This window comes from Pyxicephalus adspersus, chromosome 3, assembly GCF_032062135.1.
Source record: "Pyxicephalus adspersus chromosome 3, UCB_Pads_2.0, whole genome shotgun sequence".
Lineage (NCBI taxonomy): Eukaryota > Metazoa > Chordata > Amphibia > Anura > Pyxicephalidae > Pyxicephalus > Pyxicephalus adspersus.
Genome location: NC_092860.1, coordinates 127,193,858 through 127,199,865, shown reverse-complemented (window position 1 = coordinate 127,199,865; position 6,008 = coordinate 127,193,858). Strand labels below are relative to the sequence as shown.

General features: G+C 40.2%; 1 protein-coding gene across 2 annotated transcripts in view; it reads right to left on the bottom strand.

Moving 5' to 3' along the window:
- LOC140327124 (toll-like receptor 1) overlaps positions 1-4,022 on the bottom strand; it is a 19,485-nt gene extending 15,463 nt beyond the window's left edge. Inside the window, exons 1-2 of one of the 2 annotated variants that reach the window (XM_072406327.1) lie at positions 3,496-4,022; positions 339-416 (exon numbers count right to left, since the gene is read on the bottom strand). The gene's annotated coding sequence lies outside the window, so the exon portion shown is untranslated. The remainder of the gene's footprint in view (positions 1-338; positions 417-3,495) is intronic. The other variant, XM_072406330.1, reaches the window with a different exon arrangement.
- Between the last annotated feature and the right edge of the window lie 1,986 nt (positions 4,023-6,008).

Genomic DNA, 6,008 nt, shown 5'->3' with positions numbered 1-6,008 from the left:
AATAATAATAATAATAATAATCAACAAAACTTTGTGAGCTCTGATTTACTGGGTCTGTAAAACTGCTTTGGCTATTTTAAGGTGTCACATTCTTTTTGATTTTTATATATAATGTAGAATAGCTGGAATATGCAAAAGGTGCGTGGGAACACCCAAAGTTTCCAAGTGAGTAGGCACAGTAAGTAAGCACATGGCATGTCAGGGAAATCCTATTGTTGGCCTATACAAGGGATTTAGGAAGTCTTGATCCTACACATGCCACCAGACTTGGTTAGACTGGCCTTTTATTATGGTAGTGAGGAAAACACAGGTTATTGTTTACAATTACTTTTTTATACCTGGGAAATTCCCTAAGATTGATTATTTCCTCCACCAACGCTTGTGCTCAGCTCTTCTCCGCCATTTCAGTTCTAGATCTTTACATGGTAACACAAGGAAAAGAAATTAGTTTTACATGACTTCTGCATAGGTACAAAGGTTACATTGTATTTTATTACCCGATCCACAAACATGTTTGGAAATCATTGAGTCCAGCACGCGGTGAAATACAAAGCCATATTATGTCAGGTCTTGCTTTGGTAATAGTAAATGATCTAAAATGCCTAACACAATCAATATTGACTCTGCAATCTGAAATGAATGACAAGCTTTTACTAAATAATGTAGAACAAATAAAGACTATTGTATAGCAAATGTTACCTACAGGTAAACAGCCAATAACAGCGGCATTCAGCTGAACACAAAACAATGAAATGGTCTTATTAGGTGACTAACTCATTATAAACGATGGAAACTAAAAACAAAACAGATTTCACCACCATCTGTGCATTTTGTGTTTATTAGGTGTTCATATACAACTCAGAGTCCCAGGAGTGCTCCGAGAAATATCAAGACTGATATGCTGAAAATGCCTGCTATTATTTGGCTTTACCTGCCCATCTAAATTCTCTGGCAACCCCATCCTTGGCTCCTTAACATTGACTGTGTCCTGCCATCCTGCATTTCCATACCGAAAGCATCCAACAGCTATGGTCGCACATGCTGTTGGCAGCTCGGCCAGGAAAAATCGAGCTTCAGGCCATCTGCACAATAATGTCCCGTAGTAACCATATTGCAAAAATGTCCCATTTATGTCAATGTGTAAACCGTGCAAGCAATGGCAGCTCAAAAAATGCTTTTTTTATTTGCTAGGTTGCAAACAGGATGAGAGGCTGAAATCATCAAAAGAAGTTAGGTTATGTGCACACGTGCAATATTTGGAAGGATCCTTTCCAACGATTAACGACTGCATGATGCATGAATGAGTGCTGTACCTACAGGAACATTCTGCTCTATGGAGAGGAGAAGGGGGGAACAACAGACCAGCACCCTGCTGTACTCTCTCCCCCTTCACTTCCATTATGATTGTTCATTGTCCATCATTTGTAGATCCGCCAGGAGGGTCGTTCGAACGATGGACGACGAGCGCTGTACAGATGCCAGATTCTCGTCCCTGAGCGGGTATCGGACGAAAACCATTGCACGTGTTTACCCAGCCTTACTTGAACCTAAAGAACCTATAGAGTGAAGTAACACAACTGATATATTAAGCAGGCTGAGAGGAGAGCTGGGGGGATTTTTTAACAAACTTGTGCGTTATCTCTAAAATGATGAGTTCTAAAAGCTTTTGTCCAGAGTTACCTAATAACTCACCACGCATGCAATTGTCAGCCTTAACATATTTATTGTATGTTATTTTTTGTGCACACTCTTTTATATCTAATGAAAAATTTGGAGATTGTATAGCATGTATGTGCAGTAAAATACATTTTAATTTGTTGTTATATAAAAGTTAAATTGTGACTATATCCATCAACACAACATGAGGGTCTTTATAAAATTTGCTGGTCTGCATTGAGAATTTAAGTAAATTTGTCAACTGAGCCTCTAATGACTTTCGTTTTCTTTTTTGTTTGCAGTATTGTTGGGAAAAACCATAAGTACACACCGCAATGTTGTGATCACAAAAAAACAAACTTCATTATTTAGCGATTGATTGAAACACTGACATGACTTACTTTATGATCAAAAAGCCACATTGTCAGATAAAGAGGCTAATAAAATTTACAGTTTGTAATATGTTGATACAATATATAAATAAAAATAGTACATAATTATTTTATATTTAATTGTATGTTCAAAATCTTTTTTTTTTTTTGAATAGAGTGAGGAACAGCTATAAAGGGCTCTGTTAGAGAGATTTATTCTCTTATCCTGTCCTCCAAACAACATTTTACCTAAACTCAGAATTCTCGAACAGCAACACAAACAAAACTAAAACTGACTTTCTTTAGTAGAGTAGGGGAATGCCAGAACCCTTGTCAGGTTCTTTTTTTCTGTCTATCCCTATTACCCGAGTTACATATGAGATAGGGACTGTAGGTTCTTATGTTCTTAAGACGAATTTGTATGTAAGTCGGAACAGGTACATTTTTTTAATAAATGCAATTAGGACAGATGTTTGTGTCAACATTATATTAGGCTACATTAACTTTTGGAGCAAGCTGTGCTTTAATATGCAAGCCTTAATAGGAAGCCCGTTCGTATCTAGGAGTCGTCCGTATGTGGCATGTCCTTAACTCGGGGACTACCTGTATCCCTAACTTTCTGTCTGGTAAAACCATTGTCATCCAGTTAGGAAGTGAGAGTAAATAATTCTGACATAGCTCTGTATAGCAGTAAAATTATTCCAGGATTTCTAATCCTTCCTTTTTCAGTCTAATCTATAATAAAAAAGTTTTATCTGCAGTATATGTATTCCAGGCTACAGTAGGTCCATTGTACAAAGATGTAATGTAACCTGGGTCATTGCTGAGCCTCCGTAGATCAGGATGCTAATGTATACATTAGGGTAACTGTAAAGGCCCCATTTATAGTAGACCCACCCTGAAAATAAAATACAATTAAAATACATCAAGATAATAGCAGCTAAGCTCAATACAAGTTCTACAGAAGTCTATGACACAATGCCTATAAGTGGTATCACAGTTATGTTGCTCTAAAATAGACCTAAAAGGAAGGTCCATGTTTTTGTTTTTTTATGCCAACCCCAAAAGCAAATTGCTTCAAAATGGCAATCAACAAATTGTTCTTTCCCCAAATAAATTTAAAATACTTTAGCTCTGATGTCACCATGCCCCCGGCTGATCTGGGCAAAAGTCTATGAGAATCAATTCAAGGCTGTAACCTAATCTTCTGGGCTTTGGAGCAAACAAAACATGATATAATATATTCCTCCCAAGCAAAGTTTGTTGATTAATAGCTTTTTATTGTCATTTGTGTTGGAAGGCAGCAAGAAACTTGCAAAAAAAAGACATTTTTTGTTTTCATGAAAGGTCAAATGAAACTGAACCTGTAGGTTGCCCTACCTGCTTTGTTCAACCACTGGCAGCAAAGAAAATTCACTATTACCTGCAGTTACCTGGACTTTTTTACTTTTCTCCCCAATATTGTTACCTGGAGCTTGGAGAGAATCTTCAACCCAAGATCTTCAATCTGGAAACCTAAATACTTGCCCATTCTGAATCACCAATTCCGCATATTGGATTCCAAAGAATATGTATTAGGCTCAGGCAACAAGTATTTTCAGTTAAAGGAAAAGATCAGTCCCTGTCATAACCTATTAGTCCAATGAGGGAGCTGTGCAGAAAGTAGTGGGTCAGTCTTGATGCACAGCAGAGATTACTACCTATGTTTTGCATATATGAAATCTGAGGGTCCATTCACACTGGGCCTGAATTATTTCTGGGTTTGCTAGATTACCCAGGTTCTCCCATGATAGTCTATCTTCTCCAGTCTTGGAGAGCTTTAATTAATTATTTCATTCCTGTTGTGGGTGCTGTGTCCCTGCTGTGATCTCTGTGTCCCCCTGATGTGATCCCTCTGTATCCCACCTGTGGTTCCTATCCTGCGTCTCTCTGCTATGAACCCTGTACCCCCAACCCTTTTCCCAATGTGATTCCTGTGTCCCCCTCTTCTGATCTCTGAAGCCTCTTTGCACTTCTTTACTTTCACTTTAGTTTTCCGGTAAACAAGAATAAGTAGTTTTGCCCATTTATAAAGCCACTCTGCTTCCCTCTAGTGGTGCCTGTTTTTCCGAACAAACAATTGTAAAACAAGTATTGTACACCCTATACCAGGGGTGTCAAACTCAAATACAAAGTGAGCCAAAATTAAAAACTTAAACAAAGTCAGGGGCCAACCTTGAAATTTATTGAAAAAATTGAGGCGGGCTAAATCTTATGAGTGGCCCGCTGCTGGAACTCCCTCAGCATTATTCGTGTCTATAAAACAGTCCAATGCAGGGCCAGGCATAGGCAGAGAGCCCACTGGTCTATAGACGCGAGTGATGACGGGAATTGTAGTAGCGGTGCTATTTCAATGCAGCGGCGGGCCAGCTGCAGTTCATATTTAGGAATCCTTTGGGGGCCAAAAAAAAGGACGTTGGGGGCCAGAGTTTGACACCCCTGCCCTATACCTATGTCACTAATTTACCCATGACATTTGTTGTTCCTCTGGCCCCATCACCCCAAATAGAAATCAATTAAATGGTCCCTGAATAAAGACCACCGGTAGAACTGGTTATTGCAGAAGACTTTAGCTGGTAATTTCTCATCATCAGAGTGCGATTTGGTAGCACAGATGGCAGGAGAGATGATAATTCACTTTCTTGTTTGCAGGTATATGTCTTACAGGAGTTTCAGTTTAAGGACAAAGTTCCATTTAAAGATGAGTTGAATCAAATCTGTTGGGATATGATAAAAAATACAACCAGATTTTTTATAAAAAAAAGTTTAGAATGGTTAGTTTTGGTACTAGAATCCCTTTTTATCCTATCTGTCCCTCGGCTATTAGAGCATCGGCTGCAATTGCATCCCTCCACTGAGGTCAGAATACTGAAATCTAATTGGAACTATCCAACTACCAGCAGTCCCTTAAATGACTTGTTTACTTTTCACAGATGAACAAATGAGTCCTGTACACACACCGCTGTTTGGTTTTATGGAGGGGGGGGGGTGAAAGATGAGTAGCAATCCAATGTGCTCAGCAGCCATTTCTTCTAGCTACCACCCTATCTCCCTTCTCGAGCACCAACTCCCTCCTTGACCCCCTCCACCGAAACAGCCCTTACTAAAGTGGCCAATGATCTCATTTGAGCTAAGTCTCAAGGCAACTTTTCCCTGCTCCTTCTCCTTGATCTTTCCTCTGATTTTGACACTGTTGATCACCGCCTTCTAATACAAATCATGCGCTCCATTGGTATCAGTGACACTGCTCTCTCTTGGTTTGCTTCCTATCTCTCTGACCGCTCCTTTCAAGTTTCTTTCAATGGTAACTCCTACTCTCCAACTCTCCTCCCTGTTGGTGTTCCCCAAGGTCAGTCCTTGGACCGGTTCTCTTTTCTCTGTACACCTCCTCTCTCGGAAGTCTCATATCCTCCTTTGGCTTACAGTACCATCTGTATGCTGATGACACTCAAATTTATTTGTCCACCCCTGACCTGTCTCCCTCAGTCCTGGATAAGGTCTCATGCTGCCTGTCGGCCATCTCATCATGGATGTCTGACCGATTCCTGAAACTCAACCTGGATAAAACAGAACTCATCATCATCCCCCCCTAAAATCTCCAACTCCCCCCTGACATATATCTAACTGTTAACAACACTGTTATTCGGCCTCCCCTTGATTCTGCTCTCTCATTTACCACCCATATTCAGAACATTTCCAGGTCCTGTCACTTTCACCTACGCAACATCTCCAAAATCTGCCCCTACCTGTCTCCAGAGACCACCAAACTCCTTGTACATGCTCTTATCATCTCTCGTCTGGACTACTGTAACCTCCTCCTCTCTGGTATTCCACCAACCTGACTCTCGCCTCTACAATCTATTATGAATGCCGCAGCCAGACTCACCCATCCTTTCCACCGCTCCTCTTCTGCTGCATCTCTTTGTAGGTCTCTTCATTGGC